At 38.1% G+C, this 26,081-nt stretch overlaps 1 protein-coding gene across 1 annotated transcript in view; it reads right to left on the bottom strand.

Moving 5' to 3' along the window:
• The window catches only part of SLC25A21 (solute carrier family 25 member 21), a 438,847-nt gene that overhangs the window by 235,636 nt on the left and 177,130 nt on the right, over positions 1–26,081 (bottom strand). The gene's annotated exons all lie outside the window — the stretch shown is intronic.

The raw sequence follows: 26,081 nt of genomic DNA on the forward strand, positions 1-26,081 counted from the left end.
GTAATGTATTCAGATTTAACTCTCTCGTGCTTAGATAGGAGAGTCTCTCGCTACTTTCAGCTTCTGTTTCTGAAAAGTTTTACATAAATCAAATTTTTGCAAATCAAATCCTATTTTAAATACATTAACAGAAGTTACTGCTTAAATTATGAATCTGTTTATAACCAATGAATTCCCCTCAAACATGTCTCTGGTGTAGAGCTGGAATTTCATATACCAGGTTTTGCTTAAGAGTGAGGTTTTGTTGCAAAATTCTGTGCTTCCCAGATAATCTGTAACAATTTTTAGTAAACTTAAATTTGTAGTCAGACTCATTTATGGAAAAATGCATGAAAGCCATGTTTCTCTATTTAAAAGAAGTGAGAGGGGACAGCTTGTTTTTTCCTAATCTGGTAAGTTGGAACCAGAAGGGGGAAATGTAAATATGAGTTCTCTGTCACGCATAGCACCTTTTGTGAGGAGTTTGATTAAACATGATTGAAAAGAATATACTCACGCGCATTGCCTAAGACGGCATTTTCTTAAATGTCAAAGTAAAGTTAAAGTCAAGTAAACATGATTTATGTCCCTCTTCCTAGTACCCATAATCTTGTTGTCCACCTAAATCTTTCTGACACACTCTCTCCAGGTTACCCGGATCTTTGTCACATCTCCCAGAATCCAGGCCCTCTCCTTTCTCACACTTTCACAACAATCTGCCTCTTGCTGTCCTACGTAAAGAAGCAACCTTTTTTTTTTTTAACGTATTTTATATCAAATAGATAAATGGATTCTTTGAGGGGAAAGTATTCAATATTTACATACATATGTAAATAAGTTGTATACATACCGTTCTACTGATGTTTCACTAATCTCACAAAAGGGAACAAAATGGATTCAGAAGACACGGGGAACTTTAAAGAATCGGCACCATTAGCAAAAATCTTAAATGAATGAATAGAAAACATGGACAATTTTAGTCACTAAGAATGTGAACTGTAATGGGGCTGGCCCCGTGGCCGAGTGGTTAAGTTCGCGTGCTCTGCTGCAGGCGGCCCAGTGTTTCGTTGGTTCGAATCCTGGGCGCGGACATGGCACTGCTCATCAGACCACGCTGAGGCAGCGTCCCACATGCCACAACTAGAAGAACCCACAACAAAGAATACACAACTATGTACCGGGGGGCTTTGGGGAGAAAAAGGAAAAAATAAAATCTTTAAAAAAAAAAAAAAAAAAAAAAAGAATGTGAACTGTAAGGAACAAGGAAATCCAGTTTCTGATTATTTTGCGTTTGTATTTTACACTCAGGGTCCCTGTTCACTTCAGACTTTCCTGAAGAGATCTGTGTCCCCACGGCCTCTCCGCAGTCTACTGAAGTGGGCTTCAAAAACCACCTTAGCTACCTACACTCCCAGTTTCCCATATAGTTTTAGAGAAAGGGAATCTAACACGGAATTTTTAAATGTATACTTGAAAATGCTTATTGCAAAAGTTTCATAATTATACTTTAATTCAACCAATGTTAAAACTACTATCTGCATTCTCTTGGAATTAAAATGTTAAAATGTTATTTTCCCACATGACTAAGCTAGTTTGAAGTTGAAAAAGAACAAAAATGCATTTGAAACCACTGACATTTTTTTCATTTGGTTTTTTCCAAATTTAAAGGAATGAAAAACTACATTGATTTTAAGTTTTTAGTAAAATTTTCTCTCAGATTAAAAAGAGAAATTTACTAATCTGAATGTAGGTTGGGATTTTTCTAAACGGTTGAGTTAGAAACCAAAACTCCTAAAAATAGGAGTTTATGATGGAAATGACAGCATTTTAACTATAAAGGCATGAGTGGTGTCCTTTTACAGATGCCTAAATCAAACACAGAGAAAAGTGACATGTTGCCAGGACATTGAGTGCACTTTCCTTTAATCGCCATATATAGTTAATAGCCTGACCTTCTTTTTCCCCCCAGAAAATAAATTACAAAGATGCAAGCAAGTCAATTACATAATATCTTCCCATGCAACATATCAAAAACAATGAATTTAATCATTCTGTGGTCTGGGTTGAATTCAACACTGAAATCGTTTTTATTGAACGATACAGCAACAAAGAATTTCAGATTTACAGATGACCATCTTTGAAGTTGGATGGAACCCTGGCCATACTCTGATTGTCTGATACTGAAAAAGGACCAAGTACGGAATACACTATTCCAGCCAGAGTTTGGGCTGATCTGGGAAACTCGAGAGAGGTACTGTGAAGGAATTAGAGATAAGAGTATGACTGGATAGGTCATTTGATCTTGCTTCTGAGACTAAACTTAAAAACCTCTGTTTCGGATTAAGCAGCACTTCATTGCTTTCCTTTTTCTTTTTCTCTTAACACAAAAATACTTCTACAGATGAACAAAAAACAATCAGAACGGAAGTAACAGAATTATACAGTATGAATTATATCTACGTAGGTCCAGAAGATTCCTGAAATTTGAATAATCCAAGATTTACTCAAAATATTGACACTAAGAAGTATCAAACCAAACTCGGGGAGCACACGGTGGTCTTCCCACAATGCGTGTGATCAGAAACAGCAGCGATCCTACCCCAGAAGAGACCATAAAACAGGAAAGAAATTGCCTCACAGTTTTAGAAATCGAGCTATCCCATTAGCCTAAATATATAGTCAACACTGCATGGCTTTCATCATTTTCAAACATCATACTGCACAAAATTGTACAGAGAATATTTTGACTGTACATCTGACATTTAAAAACTTAGGAGCGACGGCAGCAACACTGTTGCCTGTTGCTTTAACTTCCATCATCAAGATAACAGCATCAAATAAATTCAAAAGTCAGGCGATTTGAATATAAATCTTGAGTCATAAGGTTACCACTCCTTAAATAGGTACTTTTATCATATTAGATTGCATTTTGATGGTATTTTCTAGGTAGAAGGTCTCTGGTATGTATTTAGTTATGGCACGGAATATTTTTCTTGTGTTTTCTTATACAGCTTAGGATATTCAAAATTAAATATAACTATGCTTTTGTTCACAGACTAATTTTATGTCTTATTCTTCATTAGTATTCAAAATATTAACTGCTAATGATTGAAAAATTCAAGTTATTAAAAAATAAATGTAAAAAATGAAACCTTTGAGAGTAGATGAACAAAACAGTACTTAAATACACAATTTTGGGAAATTGTTAACACACAGACTACTATAACAAGTAAAAGACAGTGCAAATATGGTAGTATTACCTTCATTTTGAAATATATAAGAATATTTTTAAATAAATTTTAAATGTAGTTAGACGAAGCGAAACGAATGATACACCAAGCTACACTGAAGGAGGAGTAACTGTATCGAGTTTAAAAACTAATTCTTGAAAAACAAAACTGGTAAACATCGAAAATTTTGCTCTTTTAACTTTAGAAATAGACCACTCCACTTTAAATTTATTTATATTACACAGTTGTTTAATTTTCAATTATTTTGACTACCATTCATTCTTTCACAATTAATGCTGAACTTTATAAGCAAGAGTTCGGACTAAAAATAAAAGACCTTGCCGCTTGTAATGACCTAAATTCATCGTACCTTGAATAGTTTTTGAAAATGAAATTCTTAGCGATTAGAAAGCCAGCCTAAGGCAAATCTTTTTTGGTTAAATTTAATCAAAATTACCAAACCAAACCAAACCAACAAACAAAAATACACATACGTGCAAAATCCATGTTATTAAAGAGGCCGAAGATTAGCTGAAACAACCAACTAAAGAAATGAACAAAAGCAGGGAGCAGAGCTGTGCTGGCACCTAGTGGAGAAGGTCGTAGGAGAGTCATTTACCTTGGATCGCAAAGGCATTTGGGGAAAAGAACACATTTTAATTATTGTAATCTATGCTTTCTATCAACACATCTGAAAAGACAGATGAAAAGTATGTGGGGTAATTCATCCTAAGTATGCAACCAAATGTTATGATTCTAATTTTCTGCAAGGACACAAAGAAAATTTGGAGGGGGTATGGGTGGTGGAGGGGAACGAGACCAGGTGTGGTGAAAAATATAACATAGTAAAAACAAGGATTGTGCAATTTTCTTTTCCCTTGGTATGTTCTGCCAAACCTGGTCACACTAGTCTATTCTCCATCAAGCAAAGAATTTTTATGAAATCAACTGACAGGCTGTTTGTGAGGTTCTGTCTGTATCTGGGACATAAGTCACCAAATACTACTTACACACACCTCTTAACATTAAATTTGGAATTTTCACATGTCAATATTATGTGCAGAGGTATAGTCATTTTTCCTTCACAGCATTTTTAGTAGAAGGACAAATTTAAATGAGCCCTGCCTCCCCACCTCTGGGGAGTGGGGACAGGTGTGGTCCTGGTGGAGGGACCCTCCCTCAGAAGGCAACGAGTCCCCAATTCGATGAGATCGAGCAAAGGCGGAATTACTACTCCTTGAGTCAAACGTCAGTTCAGTTCCCCAAGGGACCTCAAGGGTCTCTTCCAATTGTGGGATTCTATGATTTCCTGAAGAAAAGCTTTTATTATATTTTTCTACATTAGGAAATGGATTTTAGTTCACTGTCGCTGTGAGTGCTCTAAGGAGTACATCTACAGTTGGTGACTATTTTATGATGGAGACACAGAAGGGGAAAATCATACTAGGACCAAACCAAGACCAAGATGTCCCCGTGGTAAGTTAGGAGTCAAGTTTTCCATAAACACATGCTGACTTCGGTTACTAAAATGCAAGTACCCCATATTTACTCTAGGTCTGCTCTGCTTTATCAGGCAACCACATTGTTTAGATATCTGGTTTAATTTTTAATACATGACGAGAGAGGTTCATATACACATTTTTTCCTATTAATAACCTTTTCCTTGTCTTTAATCATGGAGAGCAAGCTGTTTTCATCCTTTCATATTAACCTCATCTCTCACACTAATCATGTGCTTTACTGATGCTCAACTTTAAAAACCAGCATTTTAGCTAATATCATTGGGTTTGTTTCATATCACATTTTAGATATGTGGAAGTTTATTTCAGAGCACGTGAATGAACTGTTCCAAGTATCACACTATTGGAGGGCCGTTTCTGCCCCTTTAGGTTCCCGCTGTGCTGCAATGTGAGAAAACGAGATCAACTGCCCCTTGTGACTTTGGTTCTTGTGAAACTGCAGAGAACTGTGAGAGAACTCACGCTCACAGCAGCATAACCCTCTGGGCTCCACACAGCTTACACAGTACCTCCCCTGAAAGCTCTACCATGTCAGGTCAGAACAGTTCCTCAAAACTTAGAAACAGAACAGGATTCACATCCTAGACACCTGACCATGCCTTCCAGTTGGCAAGAATCTTTGGCTGACTAGGAAACCTCCTAGTAGCAAGTTTGATTAATTGATTGAGAAAAGATATACTAACCGACTTTTTATATTGTTTGAAGTTACCACTACTAAATTTATAAGAGAAGAAATAAAAGAGGAAAAAATTAACTGATGGGTCAGAGTTCAGTGGCAAGAAAAGGCTTCCTTCACGAGATACCCCAATTCTTTCTGAAATCCCAAATTTATATAAATACAACCTCTCCCCTAATCCCAACTATATCACAGAGAAATAGTCTTGTGTCCACCTCTGTACTTCTGCAAGTGACCATGCTGGAGAGTCACCAGGGGTAAAGAATTCTGCTCCCCACAGGCCAGTTGTCAGGATCATGTTCTGAAACTTGTCCACATGTGGGACGCTGGCCCAGCATGCTGTGGGACAAGGACAAGGATGAACCAGAGCCAGAGCCTGCCATTAGTGGGAGGAGGAAAACATGTGGACAAGTAGCAGAAAAAAAGCAATAGCCACAGGGGGCTCAGATAGACTGTTATGGCAATTCACAGGAAGGCAATTGCCGTCAGCTCAGGTGTCAAGGTGGTGATGATGGTATCAGAAGGAGGAAGCTGGGCCTTGAGACATGGTTAGAACTTGGGAAACCACAATGGGAGAAGAGCAAACTGTGTACGAGGAAACACTGCAGATGGTGACAGGCTCTCCTTTCCCCCTCAGCCAGACAGCCTCAGGAGAAAGACATCTGCTCCAGCAGAAGGGTGGGACTCTGAGTGGCCAGCTCAGGCATTGTTATGAACAAGTAACTATGACTGCCCTATTTAATACACAAGAAAACCACTGTGCATTTGTAAAGTATTTCTCAGCCCACAGAATTTACCTGTGGCCTCATTAGCAATAATAAATTCCATGTTTCTCTCTTCCTCCCAGACCATTCCATCTCCTGTCATTTTTCAAGGACAACAAGCATTACTTCAGAAGCCAAACCAACAGAACAGAGAACCAAGACTGAGTGCTCTAAAATTAGGTCCACTGCCTGAGGCTGATTCATCCCATGGCAGCGTATTTTTGTTGCGTAAATCAATTCTGATTTTCCAATTGAAATATATTATGCTTTAACATCATTTTGTCCTTTTCATAATACCCCCAGAATAATTGCAAAGAACATGTCAAATCCTGTTTGTTTCTCCCAGTTCATTTCTCTAGGAGTGAGTATCCTTACCAGTTAACCTTATGAGGACAGTCTAAACCCAAACCGAAACCCAACCAAACAGAAACTCTTCTTTCCTCTGACCCAGACGATTATTTTTATTTCTTTGGGACTATTCGTGAGTGTAAGCAGAGGTGGTTATTTTTTCTCCTTCTAAAATGCTCCCATAATTGTTTCAAACTACTGAGTAATGAGGGGAGTTATCTTCATTTAATGAATAAAGTGAGACATTGAGTTAAGAATATTGCTACAAAAGGAGGTATAAATGTGAATCGATACCATGTATCATGTGATATATCTCATTTTTAGCCTATTTAAGACAAATTGTAACCATATGATCCAGCAAATCCACCTCTGGGCGTATACTCAAAAGAACTGAAAACCGGGACCAAAAGAGATACTCGTACATCAATGTTCAATATTCACAATGTTCAATATTCACAAAAGGTGGAAGCAACCCAAGAGTTCATCAACAGATGAATGGATTTTAAAAAAATGTGGTCTATCCATTCAATGGTATATTATTCAACCTTAAAAAGGGAGGAAATTCTGACACATGCTACAACATAGATGAACCTTGAGGACATTGTGCTAAATGAAACATGCCAGTCACAAAAGGACAAATACAGTATGATTCCACTTCTATGAGGTACGGTAATCAAATTCATAGAGACAGGTGGTTGCCTGGGGCTGGGAGGAGGGGAAATGGAGAGCTACTGTTTACTGGGTACAGAGTTTCAGTTTACAAGATGTAAAGACTTCTGGAGGTGGATGGTGGTGATGATTATAAAGCAACGTGAATGTACTTAATGCCACTGAACTGTACAGTTAGACATGGTTAAGATGGTAAATTTTATATTACATGTATTTTATCACAACAAAACACATATCTAATACTATTCAAGAAAGAAATTTGGAAAGAAAACAAATTTCACCATTCAAAATCTAGAATAGGAGTTTCAACATATGAACATAAGCAAGCTAGCAATGTAACCTCTAGCCCTATGATGTACCTGTGACGTGAATGATGCTCATGCATTTGTTAGTACAAGATAAAACCATCAGATAAATTAATGATACTTCACGGATGCTGTGAATATAAAAATCATATTAGATTCAGAACAAGAAACAAGCAGAATGATGTTATCAATTATAAATAATATATGAAACAAGTTTGCAAATGCAAATTTGCTTCTTTTCACACTGTACTAATATAGTAAAAAGTTTGTTATTAAAATACAAAGTTAAAAGCTGTAAATAGTGTCTGGGATCTCACAAACTATAGACACATTCAAGGATTAAGACCTCTTGCCTCTAAATAATTTCTGTATTGACTAGCCACTAGCCATTATCAATGTAGAAGGGATAAAGCATGTGAGGTTACTTTAAATATAATTCATTAAGTTTAATTAAGTGTACCATAAATGAACATATTTTATCAGTTGTTAATGCCAATAAATATATAACTCCATAGGTAAATCTTAGCGTAGTAATTCCAACAAAAGCTTAGTGTGTTTTCAAATCTTTCAATGACATTAACATGTGCCCCCTCAAATTTCTATTTTTTACATGCATCTGCCTGCCTCATAGAATCAGCATTAAGAAAAAGACCTGCTAAATACTGAGTAGGTGAAATTTTTCTTCCATAAATCATTACTTCAAACATGTTGTCACAATTCTCAAATGTCCAATTAATTAAAATCCAAGGAACAGTTGGTTTTGCTCAACAACTGTCCAGCCTCGCAGTCCAATGAAAGATGGCCACCCCTGTAATCTTAATAATGCCTCTAGGCTGTCAGCGCGTCACGGTCTGAGCATGAAATCTAACCTGACAGATAATGGAAACGAGCTATTAACACAAACCAACCTGTGCCCAGACCATGTTTTAATATTTTATATGTATTTATTTGGCACAATATTACAATTTTTTTCCATTTTACAGCAACCCCATTCTGGAAACTATTTCTCTTTTGTAATAATTTTATTAAAATGCTGAGAAGTTGCTTAATTCCATATCCTCCAACCTCCTCACTCCACCCCACTGGCTCAGCAAAAGTTTCTAAAAGTTATTTAGTACTTCACTCTTAGGTTGTTTCAACTCTCGCCTTTGGAAACAGTCCATAAGTGATAATGAAATGCATAAAGGGAAGAGAAAGAGAATCCAATTACATCTACCTGCACAGCTCAGCTGCACACCAAGTAACAATAAACAGGCATTCTTAAGTCACAGCATTTCACTGGAAATGGGGCAGAACTTGTGTATTTTAACAACTTTTTACAACTAGCAACCACTACAGCATTTATTTTACTTTCTCAAAGAAAACCAGAGAAGGTTCATAATTTAAACTAAAGGGTCTTTCAGCCTTGAAGACAAAACGCACTCCTGCTTAGCACCTGAGTAATAATGTGGGATGTGTACAGGTGAATTAAGAAGACTGGGCTCAAAGATAGTTTGTCTTTGGCCAGTCTGAAACATATGACTCCTTTCCAGCCCTGCAATCATTTATTATCCAGCAAAGAAAGGCTGGGATTTTGCTCCACAAACACAGTGGTGGTCCTCAGCTCACGATGATTTACCATGTCTGCTCCAAAATGCATGACACAGACTGTTCCAAATGGTCTCTCTCATACACAGACACACACATCTGATGATATTTTAGGTCTGATTTACTTTTGTGCCACTAAAACCAGAGAGTTTTGGTCACCTGCACACATTTTCCCTCTCAAATGTGACACTCAAAACACATTTTAGGGGGGTACTTTACTTTAAACTATATATATCTCAACATATTCTGCAAAAGCATCTCAGGTTTTATTAGGTTAGTAACCTGATATTCATTTTTCCTCTTAGAAGGGACTGTTTTTAAGACTTGGAAGTATTGCACCCAAAACACATTTTAAGCATTACTTTATTTTAAATGATATGTATGTGGGAATAAATAGTGAAAGCTTCTCAGAGAATGTTGGATTAGTAACTAGATATTTATTTTCCTCTAAGAAGGGACCATCATTACTCCAAAGTATGAATATTTTAGAAGAGCACTGAAAAATATATAGTATTAATAAGAAGGAGCTTTAATTGTGATGGAAGTTAGGACACATTAGTTTAGAAATCTCAGTTTCTAAGTGTGCAATTATGACTTCAAATCTATATCACGCATACATTCAACTATATACACAGCTAGAGGTACTGCCTTACGTAGGACATAACTAAGTGTGCAGAATATGTTTATAAAGCCAAAGGCTCCAATTTTTAAAATTTGTTACCCTAATTAGCTGGCTAATACAAGTCAGAAAACAATAAATTTTTAAAGTTAGCTGACGTATAGATTTAGTGACGAAAAGTTTGGCTTTCTCATGCTTGGGGCTAAAGCTGTGCAGCTAAATAAGACAGCCACTAGCCCTAAGTGGCAACTGACACGTGAAATATGGCTAGTCTGAAGTGAGATGTACCATAGGTGTAAAATATATTCAGACGTCAAAGACTCAGTATTAAGAACAGAATGTAAGCTATCTCACTAATGTTTTTAATTGATTACCTGTTAAGTTAATATTTTGAGTTAATTGCATTAAATTAAAAAATGTGATCAATTTCACCTGTTTCTTTCTACTTTTTTTAAGGTGGCTACTCAAAAATTTGAACTGACATATGTGGTTTGCATTCTATATCTGTTTGACAACATTTGATCTAAAGGATAAAGTCGCAGAATGTTAAAACTGGTTGAGAACTTACAAATCACCTTGTCCAACCCCTGCCCCCCAACTCCCATTTTATGAACGCGAAAATTGAGGCTTAAATAGATGAAGCGATGAGTTCTGGTTAAGCCCAGAATTAGCTGTGGATGTGACACACAAAACACAGTGTCCTTCAGAGGCCAGTGTCTATCAATCCAGCTTTCTTTCCATGACATATCACGAAGGAGAGATGATAACTTCTCGCAATCACCACAATCAGAAGTACTGTTTCAAAGCCCTTTCTCCTCTCTGGAGACACAATGTAAGAACTTTTGCTGTTGACTTCCAGTCACCTACGCAATCGTCTTCATTCTCTTCTTGATGCTGGTGGTGGAAACTCACCCCAAGACACGACTTTCATGTACTGCTAAAATTGTATGTATTTCGATGGAGATTTTTAATTCCTGTCATGCACTAATTAGAAAGTGAACAAGTTTGTAAACCAAACCAATTTAAAATAAGCTTTAAACTTGTCTTTAAAGCACAATAAAGGTTAAGTCATCTTTCACATGAGCTCCAGTTTTCTTTCCCAGGAATTTTTCCCCTCTGCCCTTCCCCTCTTCCACCCCTCACCCCTCCAGGCTCCAGGCAAAGGGCTTCTCTTTTCTACAGTCATTTCCAAATCTATGGGATAAATTTTTTTTCTTTAAGAACAACTTTTACCTTTTATTTTTGTTCTTATTGCCATGATACCAAATTTAAGTTTATATATTAATGCTCATTTCTAGATTCCTATTTTCTGAGAGTCTAAAGTTGAGCTGAGATGCTAAATGGAAAACAGGATAAACGAGAGATCTCCACCTGCCCCCCAACCCGCCAACCCTGAGTATGTTACCCTTCAGCAGGAGTTGAAGCATCTTCCAAAGTGGGCAAATAGACTGCAAATAGGTTTCTCCAAAAAAAAAAAAAGGTGGAAGGAAGGTTCTCTAACCAATACATGGGAGGAAACTCTGGGTTAAGTACAGTTAAACAGCTTCCCTTTGTGACGCACCTCTCAGAAACTTTAATATGCTAACATGTATAATCTGACTCTCCAAGAAAGGGATGGAGTATGCAGACTTCTACAAACATATTTAACCATGTAAATCCTGTTCTCACAGAGCATCTTGAGAGACTAGTATCCCTACAACACATCTGGGGAAACCCTGGACCATGGAATTTGCTGCAAGATAACTTTATAAAATCACGTCACCCTTCACCTTTGAATGCTGAATAATACCATTTATTTTCTTCAGTCATTTACCCAATAAACCTTTGTTAGCTTATTATGGACTGAACTGTGTCCCCCTAAGATTCATGTGCTGAAGCCCTAACTCCAATGAGATTTTCTTTGGAGAAGGAGGTAATTAAAGTTAAATGAGGTCATAGGGTGAGGCCCTAATCTGACAGGACTGACACCCCCGTAAGAAGAAGAAACAACAGAGATTTCTCTCTCTTTCTCCAAAGGCCATGTGAGGTCACAGCGAGAAGGCAGCTGTGTACAAGCCGGGAAGAGAGGTCTCACCGGAAAGCAATTCTGTTGGCACCTTGATCTTGGGCTTCTGGCCTCTAAAACTGTAGAAAATAAATTTCCACTGTTTAAGCCACTCAGTCTGTGGTACTTTGTTATTGACATCCCAGTGGAGTAATATAGAGCTCTTATCATGTTTTAGGGGCTGCAAATGGTAAACAGACACAGTCCCTGGCCACCAGGAGTCTACATTCTCGTTCAAGGGCAGTGTGGGAAACACTGAGTAACTTTCTGGTGTTAGACAAATCAATTACTTGACTTAGGGTCAGCAACAACTTACCCCACAGCCTGACCTCCATTTACATTCCCTTCGCAGGGGATAATCAAATAATTTGTTCTGTAAATTCTTACTTGAAGAAATGGGCCAATTGGACCTTTTGCTTCTCTCATTTTCTGGGAAAACCTGGAGTCCCAGGAATCAAAGCCTGCATCTCTTCACCCTTGTCATACAGTGTGGAAGGATATTCCAACCAGGCAGTGAGGAACAGACACTCCATGCTCCCCTCTACAACAGCTTTCCGGGAGCCCAAAGGCAAGACTCCGTATCTCAACTCCAAGATTTCCTCTGCTCTGGTTGCTGAAACCACACTATGAGCACTCTTTGCTCCTTGAGTCTCCAGGGGAAAAAAGGAGCAATCTGAAGTCAACTCCGTCTACTGGAGCCTTCAGAGGCAGCCTTCTCTGTCTCGGAGACAATGTTTTGATGACCAAGCCACACCATGAACTATTTCGCCCTCCATTAAAATTACACAAAAAGAGCAATAATTTGACTTCTCTCTCACCATTACAAAAAAAAAAAAAGCTATTACCAAAACAAATAGCCTACTTTTAAGCAAACAATAACTGTGTTCAGAAATAGGGTTTAAGCAATATAATAACTTAAAATAGAGTGACGACATTCAAAAATAATATAACTTAGGGAATTTGGGGACTGCTGATTAGTTATATTATCTCAATTACTTTTTCCACAACACTGTCTCTGAATCATTGCAACTCCCTGCAACTCAAACACCAAACTCCCCACTAACCACTGCATGGACCCTACCAATTACTCTATCCACATCACCGGAGCAAAGAAAAGAATAGGGCTTTCCTTATCTACGGACCTGTCTGTTCAATAGAGTCATTTATTTTGTCCAAATATTTGTGCAAGAAACATTTTTTTTTTGCAAAGAATTGTTTTCAAGAAGCATCAATAATTAAAATATAGTAATATTAAAACAATGTAATTGCTATTAAGACAGTATAGATTTGTCTATGTCTTCTTGAAAAGGTTGTTACTTTCTCTGAGCCTCAATTTCCTCAAACTCAAAGTGAATAAGAAAGTTTATTTGGTTTCTAAAATATCCCAAAATTCCATGATTAATAAAAAATTATTTCTTGACACTTAAGTTGACTGTAAAGCTATCTTCAAAACTCCATTCTCTCTTATATTTTGCAATTCTAAATTTTAGGCAAATCATGACACACTAAGAAAATAGGCTAGTTCTACTTAAATTTTAGCCATTGCAAAACTATCCAGTTGAGTGGTGGTTTTTACTTAAATAGCAAGAAAAAGCAAAATCATGCCAACTGTGTGCTACTATTTTCTGTCTAGAAATAGAGACAAGGTCAGTCTCTTGAAAAGAATGAGCCTGAGATTCATACAAATAAACTAACTATGTGTGTGCTTGTATAAATCAGTTAAATATGTTTTTAAACATCACTGTACATGCTCACATTGTTTGCAAATACTCTACCTTGTGATTGGGTAAGAACTGGCATTTTGGTATCAATCCAGAGTAAAATTGTTCCCTTCAGGACATATTTATTGCTCTTAATCCCTGTTCTAACTGAACATGCCCAGGACCCAGAGGAAGTGGGGCTGTGGGGTCTGGCCCTTCCGTGTGGGCACTCACTACCCACATACACCAGGTCCCTTGATGTGAGACTCATCACCATCTGGTTACGTCCAGAGTTCAGCCATGGGTGCAGATCACAGTGAGGAAAATTCTTGCTTTTCAGATGTATGGTGGGTGTTAGGAAACCTCAGCTAGTTCAGTGGTTCTTTATCAATGAGACAGATGAATTTGGAGTTTTCTACCATTAGATGGAAGCACAAACAAATCTACTTATTACAGAAATATATCTCACTGAGGCAGACATTAGTCCATGCAGAAACTCTTCTGTCTCTGAGGCTGAACTAGGGTCAATTCTGTGGTAAAGCATGGTTGACCACCATGAATTCGTAAAGAGGACAAGAAAAGGAATATCTGCCAAAAGTCTATTCACTGATGGCTTTGCCTCTTAAGAACTGTCCGTGAGGACACTTTATCCTCTTTAAACCTAATTATATTTCAGATTGTCTTACCTTTTGAAAAAGTAAGCTGCCTGGATGTACTAGTTTCCAGATGTTGTCAGGATTTGGAAAATAGGTAGACTTAAGCAAAGGCCCATCTCAAATATCATCGACACGGTTCCCAAACTAACAGATTTTACTGGTCAGTAAATTTTTTTAATCTTGAAGAATAACACAGAGTTGCCAACTTTTTTTTTTGCCAAATAAGAAAACTTTTCAAATTACCATTATCTACTCTCACCATTCTTTCACGAAAGAAAGGGAATTGTTAATAGCACAGAAGTAGAAAGGATAAAATCTTAAAAATGAAGGTTCTTTAAACGGATTAAAATAAATTTTATAAAGATGTATTCTTTATTCTTATTTCACACAAACCAGTGGAGACTTCATTATGCATAGGGATGGGTTTAGGGAACAACATTTGGGAATCACTGATGCCCACCGTAAAGCCTTTCGCTACTCCCACCCCCTAAGGGTATTTTCTCTCTCCATTCCCTTTAACATTTTGTTCATATTAGTTCTATATAGAAGTAATTATGTTGTATCATAGAGTAGTTAATTTGTATGTGTCCCAGTAGATAAGGATAAGGATTATCTTAATCTTCTGACTTCAGTGCCTAACATAATACATTCTGGATATCTTTTTATGAATGAGTGAGTGAGTGAATGAAAGAGAGAATAAATCAGTGAAGGAATAAACAAATGGATGAATGAAACCCAGGCACACTAAACACATTCACTCAATTCCATGGGTTAGCCTGTTTTTCCCTACTGTGGCAACAGATGGCTGAGACAGCCTGATATTTCCTACAAAGGGAGTACATGGCTGAGGGATCAATCTCCGTCTGCCATTGTGGATATACCGCACAGTTCTATACACAAACATGGAATCAATTCAGAGCTTCTGATTACAGGTCTTTGAGTTATCCGGAGATCTCACCAGCTAAGATCTCTGCATTCTGGGAATCCCACAAAATGATTCACTGGTTACATACATCCTAAGTAGGGGAATTCTGCAATGGCTTCCTTTTTCCTATGCTTCAGGTAGTCTTGCTTCAGGCACAATGAATGCAAGGTAAACCTGAACCAATAAAAGGGAATCACAGTGGAATGAACGATTATCTTCTTCCTTTCAGTTCTCAGTAGTATAGATATTAAAGCAAGAAACAGAGTATCAACTTGGAGGGGGGTCATCTATTATCTGATGTTCTTAAAGATTCTTTTTGTTACTGTGGATAAGTTTATTAAAAGGTGGAATTCTTTTCTTAATTTTGTTATAGTATTATCTCATGCCAATGTTTACTAAATAAATGATGGAATTGTCATGTTCAGCAAGCAGAAGTGACATCAGGATTAGAAGCAAATTGTAGACCAAAGAAGTCTAAACTTCAAAAAGTCCTACCATTTCTCAGATATTTGGAGTTCAAACTGACAATTCTTGAAAATTCTGTGCTACAATAATTAAGAGTGAAAACCAAACAAAAAACAGTGATTCCTTAACATCATAACAATATATCACAATAACAATACAAATAAATCCCATTTTTTTTCCAGTCCACAAGAGTGTGGTCTTGAGCAAAAAGACTACACCTCCTATGGTTTGGGCTCGGTCTTCAAGTTGTCATGTTTCAGGTATAAAGAACAGGATATTCAAGGAGGCTTCTCTGAAATGACTGGGTATTTACAGAACGTTTAGATCTGGTTACTCATCTATCATCAAGCTGTGGCTACCCAGTGTTCTCTGAAGCCTTCAGCGGTGTTGTGGAATTTGATTTTTAACATTTCGCTATTCTATCTCTACGTCTGCCTATTTAGTTTTGACGTATCAACTGCCTGTATTACCGTCCATGTCTAAGCACTCCTTTTGGTTATCAGGGGTTGAATGTCAGAAAATATTTGGTTAATGATAAGATGTACTAAAGCTATTACGAATCAGCAATGTGCTTGAACTTTAAGATGTTTCTTAATCACCAACTTTCGAATTTTATACAAATGCAGCAGGATATTTTTGGGCTACTTTGTGTAAAGGGCAGGCTGCGCTAAATAGCAAAGATTGTATTAATATGTCTATTTTGTAATTCATAAGATTCACATTGTTCATAACACGAATATGGCATAAACAACTGATAAAATCAAGTCACAAATCTTAAAGCACATATAAAGTCAGGAATGTGGAATACAAAGAAAAAGTCAAAACAGGATATAAAAGTTTGTAAGTGGTTAGCTCCAAACTGAAAAATGTGAATCTATGCCTACTCAAATTGACCTTCAATAAGATGGCAAAACTAAGAGAGGCAAAAACTTTTAGGTAACTTTATTTCATACTGCAAACAAATGGCTGAAAGTTAGTATTTTCTTCCTGGCAGAAAGTAATTGTGGCACAAAGTTTTCTGGTATAAAAATGTTCTCAGCACAAGACCATATATTTCAAATATTGTGTTCTGTACTAACTGAGAAGATGGGGTATAAATCTATCACTTTAGAAATTATCACAATAACAGAGGAATTTACTCAAAAATGTTTATTTACCATTTATGCATTTTAACCATTCTTATGGTTAAGAAATAAAACATTAGATATTTAATACGTGCTTACGTGTATACCATGTATCAGACACTGTGAAGAGAGAAAATAAATTATGAATTGCTTGATTTTCCAGCTGCCTCCTGGACATCTTCACATGGGGTAACTTGGTTGTTAAATAACATTCTGACTTTATTCAGCATCCACACTTTGTTAGAAATTGGGGATTCAAAGACGTATCCAACATGATTCTGTAGAACCAGATTATCATACTGGTCTCCAGAACTCAACTTGCCTTTCCATCCCTTCTAAACCTGTTTGCAATTTTATTGACTCTCCCAGTCACTCAGCTGAAACCTGAAGGTCGATCTTGATGCATCGTCCCCAGTAAAACATGCCTCTGATCTTCTGATGTGACCTCTGCTTTATGTTTTCACTCCACTGCCCCGCTCTTGCTCCTCTTTCTTCTTTTACAGGAACCCTCTCCCTCCCATCAAGGCCTCCCAACTGGGCTCCTCACCTTTGGTCTCTTTATCCTCCATCCCATCCTGGAGAGCTCTTCTGTAGCACAGTTCTGATAAAGTCTTTTTCTGCTAAGGAGCTTCAATTCCTCTCTACCGACCAAGGAAGAGGCCTGAAATCTTTAGCTCGGCCTCTCGAGGTCCTTGCTGATTTGGCCCCAACTCGTGTTTTCCATTATTTTCTGATTCCTTCACTTCTCCCTTCCTTCCCTTCCTCCGTGTCTTTCTTCATTTTCCTTGTGCCTGCAATGTCTTTCCCCCGCTTCACCCTGTTCTCTGAAAGTGCAAATTCTCGGTATCCTTTAAGGCCCACTTCCAATATTGCCACTTCTAGGAAGATTTTCCAGAGTCCTCCATCAAGAACAATGATTATTTCTGCATCTTCACCTCCCACCTCTGTCTGTAACTTTCTAAGGACATGTATCACATTCTACTTTATATTGGGGGCATTTTTATACCGGTTTTATTTATTCTACTTTTTAAGACACTTGAAAGTTCTTTCTCTGATGCATCTTTCTATCCTACTCAAAACCTGGCACCATGTAGGCATTCAAAAAATACTTATTGAATGAAGGACTAAATGAAAGGATGAACAAATGAGCAAACAAACTCAAAGTGACTAAAGATGGACACGGTAAAATTAACTTGAAAGATGTAAGAAAGAAGAATGTACAGCATTGCTCAAGAGGTTATAATAACTAGGCGTAATGGCTGACATCATGAAAGAAATAATTTATGCTAAGTACTTGGAAAATTCCCCCAAAGGGATTACTTTTGTATAGTGATAATTTCCTACTTAGTGATGAAAGGAAATTATCACTTGGGTTGATACTAAAAGTTTTTCCTATTTCTCATTATAACTCTGTTTCCATCCATATGGAAAAGGGTAGCACAGGGACAAGTCTATGCTGTCATTCAGATGGCCTGGCTGACTTGTTGGTCTCTTTTATTTCTGGATTCTGTGATTTTATCTACAGGCACTCTCAATAGCAACTCACCATTAATCTTGGGCATTTTAACTGTAGACACATTAGAGATGACGGGCCAAGATTAAAGATGTATGACAAATGTGGTAAAAACCTTCTCTGCTTAATTTTTCATATTTGCCTATCAAAAATTGCAACTCTGGTAATGAATACTTAGGCCTAAGATTTTTTTCTTTTTAAGAGAGTAATTCATCTTGTGGAATGATATCTGTGAAATAACTTAAGAACTGCTGCCTGTGAGATGGTGGGACATAGAAAACAGCTTCCACAAAAAGAAAAAAGTAGAGACTGTTCAAATCCCAGCTTGGACCTACCCTTTGGTGCTGGTCAATAAACTCGGTACCAGATATAAACAAAACATTCCATTCAACATTATGTCAACCTTCAGAAAAAAGGTCATCCATCACTATACCTTAATGTTCTGAGCACCTGTAAAACCTGATGTGCATTCTTTGGGGCCATTTTTTTCAACTTTGTGTCTGTCAGAGATACCCCCCACCATATACATATTATTTATGTTGGGAGTAGCTTTCTAAATGTCACCCAAATGAATTAGTATCACGCTGAGCCTCAGAGTTAAGAGAGTCGCCGTGTGCATTTATGTGTTTTCTCTCCCCGAATACTGACACATTTATATCCTTTCCCCGTCTGCTCTGGCCTTGGCAGGGATGTATAGTACAAGCAGTTTATTTTACTATGACATGGTGACAAAATAGAACTTTATTTATGTGAAGCTGGTTAAAAATGCCCTGGCCGAAAAATATGACACCAGTTAAGAAAATCTAATAAAACCTCTTGTAGAAATGGTGTAAAGTATAGAGTTTTATTTGGAACTTAATGAGGTTAGTAATGCATACTGTACCTTACTGTGTCTCCCAATAACATGAGGCTAATGTTGTTGAATGTTTATTTTTTAAAGCAGCCCAACCTCTGTTAATTTAGTTAGCCACTTTTAACTCCCCAGCATTCCCTCATTCACTCATTCATTCAGTTATTCTTTCAATCAATAAAATATTTATCACATATCTACTTTATGTAGCTGGAGAGGAATTATGTTCATATTTCGATCTATGGAACCTCAAACCATTTTTATCAATAATTCTGAGTTCCCTAAAGCGTCTCAGCAGAAACAACTCCCTAATCACGGGGATATCCATTGAAGCTGAAAGGAAAAACCCTGGAACTTGGTTTTAGGAAATTTTGTGCTGAATGCCTTATCAAGTAACAATTATTTTGTAGAGTGGCAAAAATAGATACCTTGATTTATATATTGTCATGTGGCCTGGCCATGGTGACATAAGCAGCATATACAGATAATACCTGAAAAAGGCCAAGATTCTTAAGCACTCCCAAGTTTACGTCTCTGTATGCATACAAACAGGAAGGCAATCTGAGATTTTCAACTAAATTTGTATTGTTTTTCAAAAGTCCCACACTGAAAGGCTGAATGCCTATCTAAATGATACCGGCTGCTGCTCAAAGCATTTTTGGGCCTTTGAAATGGCCTCAGAGAACCTTTGTAGGTCACAGGAGAAAGTCTACCTCACTGCTTTAGAGACACATGGCACTCTTCCATGGTCATCACCCTCCCTCCTTTCTTCTCTTACTTCCTGCTTCCCCCTCATTCTTGGGCCTGGTGCTGCTGCTGGCAAAGATGCAGAAACTCAAAGAAGGGGCACCACTACTCACAGAGGTCCCAGGGAGAAACAGGTGCCTTCCTCAGTGTTCACCAGGATGCCACTGGGAAATGTTCAAAGCTCATACCAGAGGTGAACCAGGCTGACCACAGCTGGAACCCTGAGTTCCCCTTCTGGCTCGCTCACAACGTGCTATGTGACCCTGATAAGGGACCCCACCTCTCTGAATTTTAATTTCCTCACTTGTAACATAAGTTGGTTGAGGGGGTACCACAGGTAATCTCTACAGATTCTTCCTGTTGCACAGCTCTATGACCTGAAAGCCCCACCCTAGACAAGCACCAACAGTCAGAAAGCATCTGTCGTCAGCCACAACTAAAATGACATAAAGTCCCCAAATTTGAGAAACCATTCACGTTGCCTGAACAAAATTTAACTTTGATTAGGATTTCAAATGCAGCTGCCGGTAAAAATATCACATTGAGACAGCAATATTTCTGATGAGAAAAACGTGCCTGCTAAATGATTTCTTTTCAAGGCAATTTATTATGTCCACCTTAACAATTAGTGTTAGTGTAGGCCTCTGGCCAGGTCATGAAAATAGTTTTATTACATCGAAATTGTTCATATAATGATATTCATTTATACAGAATTTTGCATATATTTTATTGTTTTATATATATATATATATATCTTTCTCTCCTCAATAACTCTGAGCAAAAGTCTGATCTTTTCTTTGGAAGTGAGAAAATACAATGTTGATTAATTTGAACATATGTAACGTTGGACATGGCTGGGTTACACGTTAGCAGAGAATAAAGGAAGAATGTCTTCAGAATTACTTTTTTTTAATGGAGGTAAAATTGGTATATATCATTATATAAGTTTCAGATGTACCACATTATAGTTCAACATCTGTATATACTACAAAGTGGTCACCACCAGAAGTCTAGTTACCATCCATCACTGTACAATTGAATCCCCTCATCCATTTTCTCCATTTCTCAACCCCCTTCCCCTCTTCTAACCACCAATCTGTTCTCTGTATTTATTAGTTTGTTTTTTTGTTTTGTTTGTGCATTTGTTTTGCTTTTTAAATTTCCACATATGAGTGAAATCATAAGGTATTTGTCTTTCCCCGTCTGACTTATTTCACTTAGCATAATACCTTCAGGGCACATCCATGTTGTCACAAATAGCAAGATTTCACTCTTTTTTACAGCTGAGTAGTATTCCATTGTGTGCGTGTGTGTATATATATCATCTTCTTTATCCATTCATCTATTGACAGACATTTAGGCTGTTTCCATATCTTAGCTATTGTAAATAATGCTGCAATGAACATAGCATGCAAATTAGTATTTTTTATTCTTCAGATAAATACCCAGAAGTGGAATAGCCAGGATCATATGGTAGTTCTATTCTTCATTTTTTGAGGAATTTCCATACTGTTTTCCATAGTACCTGCACTAATTTCCATTCCCACCAACAGCATACGAGGGTTCCCTTCTCTCCATATCCTCTCCAACACTCGTTATTTCTTATCTTTCTGATAAGAGTAATTTTAACAAGTGTGAGGTGATATCTCATTGTGGTTTTGATTTGCATTTCCCTAATAATTAGTGATGCTGAACATCTTTTCATGTGCCTGTTGGTCATCTGTATGCCTTCTTTGGAAAAATGTCTATTGGGGTCCTCTGCCCATTTTTTGACTGGGGTTTTTTGTTGTTGTTGTTAAGTTGTACGAGTTCTTTATCTAGTTTGGATATTAACCCATTGTCAGATATATGATTTGCAAATATCTTCTTCCAGTCAGTAGGTTACTTTTTCATTTTGACGATGGTTTCTGTTGCTGTGCAGAAGCTTTTAGTATGGTGCATTCCTATTTGTTTATTTCTGCTTTTGTTTGCTTTTACTTTGGACTTAGATCCATAAAACATCACTAAGATCAATGTTAAGGAGCTTACCACCTATGTTTTCTTCTTGGGATTTTACGGTTTCAGGTCTTACATTCAAGTCTTTAACCCATTTTGAGTTAATTTGCGTGTGCGGTGTCCAGTTTTGTAGTTCATTCAAATGCCACAGACTTCTGTATATTAATTTTGTATCCTGTGACTTTACTGAATTCATTTATTAGTTCTAACAGTTTTTTGGTGGAGTTTTTAGAGTTTCTACATATAGTATGTCATCTGCAAGAGTGAGAATTTTACTACTTTCTTTCCTATTTGGATGAATTTTATTTCTTTTTCTTGCCTAATTGCTGTGGCTAGGACTTCCAATACTATGTTGAATAAAGTGGCAAAAGTGGGCATCCTTGTCTTGTTCCTTATCTTAGAGGAAAAGCTTTCATCTTTTCACCATTGAGTATGATGTTTGCTGTGGGTTTGTCATACATGGCCTTTATTATTTTGAGGTATGTTCCCTCTATCATTTGTTGAGAGTTTTTATCATAAATGGATGTTGACAGTTTTTTTAATCATAAATGGATGTTGAATTTTGTTAAATGCTTTTTCTGCATCTATTGAGACTATCATATGATTTTTAGCTTTCATTTTGTTAATATGGCATAACACGTTCACTGATTTGTGAGTGTTGAGCCATCTTGCATCCATGGAATAAACCTGACTTGATTGTGGTGTATGATCCTTTTAATGTATTGTTCAATTTGATTTGCTAATATATTCTTGAGGATTTTTGCATCTATGTTCATTAAGGATATTGGCCTGTAATTTTCTTTTTTTGTGCTGTCCTTGTCTGGTTTTGGTATCAGGGTAATGTTGGCCTCATAGAACAAGTTAGGAAGCTTCCCCTCCTCTTCATTTTTCTGGATGGAACCACAAAAGATCCTGAATAACCAAAGCAATCTTGAGAAAGAAGAACAAAGCTGGGGGCATCACACTCCCTGACTTCAAACTATACTACAAAGCTATAGTAATCAAAACAGTCTGCTATTGTCATAAAAACAAACACACAGATCAGTTGGACAGAATTGAGAGCCCAGAAATAAACTCACACATATATGGACACTTAATTTATGACAAAGGAGCCAAGAACATACGATGGAGAAAGGAGAGTTTCTTTGACAAATGGTCTGAGAAAACTGACTGGGGCTCTTTGGGTTCATCTTATTTGGAATTCTCTGAGCTTCCTGGACGTGGATGTCTGTTTCCTTTCCCTAGATTAGGAAAAGTTTCACCCATTATTACTTCAAATAAGTTTTCTAGACATTTATCTCTCTTCTCTCCTTCCAGGACCCCTAAAATGTGAATGCTGCTCTGCTTGATGTTGTCCCAAAGGTCCCTCAAGTTAGCCTCACTTTTTCAAATTCTTTTTTCTTTTTGCTGCTCTGTCCAAGTGAGTTCTGTTGCTTTGTCTTCCAGCTCACTGATCACTCTTCTGTTTTATCCAGTCTGCTACTGAAACCCTCTTGTATATTTTCTAGTTCAGTTATTGTATTCTTCAGCTCTGTAACTTCTGCTCAGAACTTTCTTGTATTTTCCTTTTGTTGAAGATCTCACAGTGTTCATCCATTCTTCTCCCAAGTTCAGTGAGCAACTTTATCACCATTACTTTGAACCCTTTATCAGATAGAGTGCTTATCTCCATTTCATTAGGTTCTTTTTCTGAAGTTTGTCTTGTTCTTTCATTAGGAACATATTCTTCTGTCTCCTCATTTTACTTGACTCTCTGTTTTTGTTTCTATGTATTAGGTAAATCAACTACCTCTCCCAGTCTTGAAGAAGTGACCTTGTGTAGGAGATATCCCATGGATCCAGAAGGACAATCCTCCTGGCCACCAGAGCTAGATGCTGGAGGAGTGTCCCTTGTGTGGGCTGCTTGTGCCTGCCTGCTGTGGTGGTGCCACAGCAGTGTTGTGGGGTGGGTGAGGCTCTCAGCAGGGCACCCACACCGGCTCTAGCATATGAAATAGAGAGTTCCAAAATGGTACTCACCAGCACAGGCATTAACAAGTACAGTGAGATTACAAAAATGGTGACCACCTGCGTCTCCATCCCTAGAGAGCATCGTAACAGCTTCCTGCCTCTCTGGCAGACGCTTCAAGATTAATAAGTGGGTCTCCTTCACACTTGGTCTGGGCGCTTTTCAAAGTGGTGTGTCTGCACTGGGTCCCAGGGCGAGTGAGCCTGTGCGTGAGCACTAAAGAGCGGGTTCTCTATTTACTGCAGTTCTTTGGTTTTCCTGGACGTAGTCTCCACTGGTTTTCAAAACCAGGTATTTTGGAGGCTCGGCTCTCCTTTGCAGGATATAAGGCTTGGAGTACCTGATATGGAGCACAAACACTTGCTTCTGCAGGAAAAGTTCTGTATTTTGAGATCCCTCCTGATGACGGATTGCTGTGCCTGGGGTGGGGTTTTTTGGTGAGACTGTGCCTTTGTGTCTCCTACTCTTCTCAATGCTGCCCTCTTATCCTTTGTTGTGGAGGCTGTGTTCATCCAGTTTTCAGAGAAAATTATTCCATATGTAGTCGTAGATTTGTTGTGTCCGTGGGAGGAGGTTAGTTCAGGATCTTTCTATGCCACCATCTTGAACTGACCAATCAGAAAGTACTTTTTTAAGGCTCGCTTTTTTACTCAGCCATTAGGCCTTTAACATACAAGTAAACAGCTACTGAGGAGAATTCAACCAGGCCATTTCCATGTGTGTTTGCCCAGACAGCCAAACTGCCAAAATGCCTACTACTGCCTCCATCATCTCACCTTGCCTAACTGCTTGTGTGCCATACGGCACAAACAAGTAACCATGCCCAGCTCCCTGGGCCATCCTAAGACAGACAATATCACTCAGAAAAACAGACAACTACAGCTCCAGCAACATTCAATTTCATAGTTTGCCTTACGCATTCAGTGTACACATTTATTTCACATAAAGAAGAGTCGAGTGAGTCTGAACAGAGTTTCATAATTGAGAAATCATTTATGAAATTGTGCTTTCAGGAATCTCACAGATTAAACTCTTTTGAAGTTTTCCTGCAGGTGTGTGTTTCATTATGGTCCTTTACGCAATGAACGCCAAGCACTAGCTCAGAAAGAAGCTCCCTGACATCACAGAGATATTAAGAGCTATTAACTGTGCCTTGTGAAAGCTAGCTGTGTCCCCAGGTGTTGAGGCCTTACCCAGATATGGGAGACTGACAGTCTCCTCCTACATTACACCTCAGGCTCACACACACGTGTGTGCAGACCTCCCCCGCCACACACACAAATACACACGTGCAAAGGAGCCAGAAGGAGGAGGACACTGAGTGAGGCCACTTGGTTTTCAAGAGCATACACAAGGCTGCCATACAGATGAATCAGAACAGAGTGGAAAGAGCCAAACCACCTGAAGGAAGCCTCTAGAAACAAGACCATGCTCCAAAATTGTCTTCCATAACCAGCTTCTTGGGAGATTAACATACTTCTTCAGGCCTGTTTGTTTCAACTGTCTTGCTAGACTGTGCATATTGACTCCACAAACTCTTATCTTTTTAGCTGCCCAGTAAATAAATGACTCTACCATACACAAACATGCAGCGAGGAAAACTCTGTCATGTGTTTCTTGTGGTTGCTTTGGATATCAGTTGAAAATGTCTTACGGGGGGTCCAGAGTATGTGGCATGAATTCAAGGCCCATTTTTGCTTTCAGTGGATGTTGCTGCCACAATAAGTGTGCCCCAGTCTTCCACAGTACACTGACTGAGGGCAGCTGGCTCAGTGATTCCTCCTCCAACTACCCCCACTCTCCCCCCTTCCTCCTCTCTACGAGGAATCCTATGATGGAGTGACGGCAAGTGGAGTTGACTGCTTTGACTGCTAGATCCCAAGTCCTTTGTATCTGATCCTGCTCACTCAAATCAGGACATTCTCCTCTCCACTGTTTCTAAAAACAAACCCCAATAAATGTCCTGAAATACTGTAATCCCCTGTAATCCCCCACTGACTGCAGATTGAGGAGGTGATGCTTCACCTGGTTTTACAACCTGAGAAACAAGGTTTCTGAACCTGGGGACGCCCAGTCTTTGCCAGTGTTTCCCAGGGCCTCAGGGCCCTTAGAAAGGGTAAGCTCTCCACAATGCCAAAGAGATGGAGAAGATAGGGCATGTGCCACTAACTGACTCAGACACCTATAGAAAGAAATGAAAGGGAGGAAGGGTAAGCCAATTTTTTGCTCATTTCATCTTCAGATCTTTGTTTGAATTTCCTGAATGTAGATTCCACAGTTTAGACCACAATTCCTTTGTCAGGTTCCAGTAAACAGACCAAAACATGATGGATGTTCCAGTATCTACTTAATACTAA

This window comes from Equus przewalskii, chromosome 1 (assembly GCF_037783145.1).
Source record: "Equus przewalskii isolate Varuska chromosome 1, EquPr2, whole genome shotgun sequence".
Taxonomy (NCBI): Eukaryota; Metazoa; Chordata; class Mammalia; order Perissodactyla; family Equidae; genus Equus; species Equus przewalskii.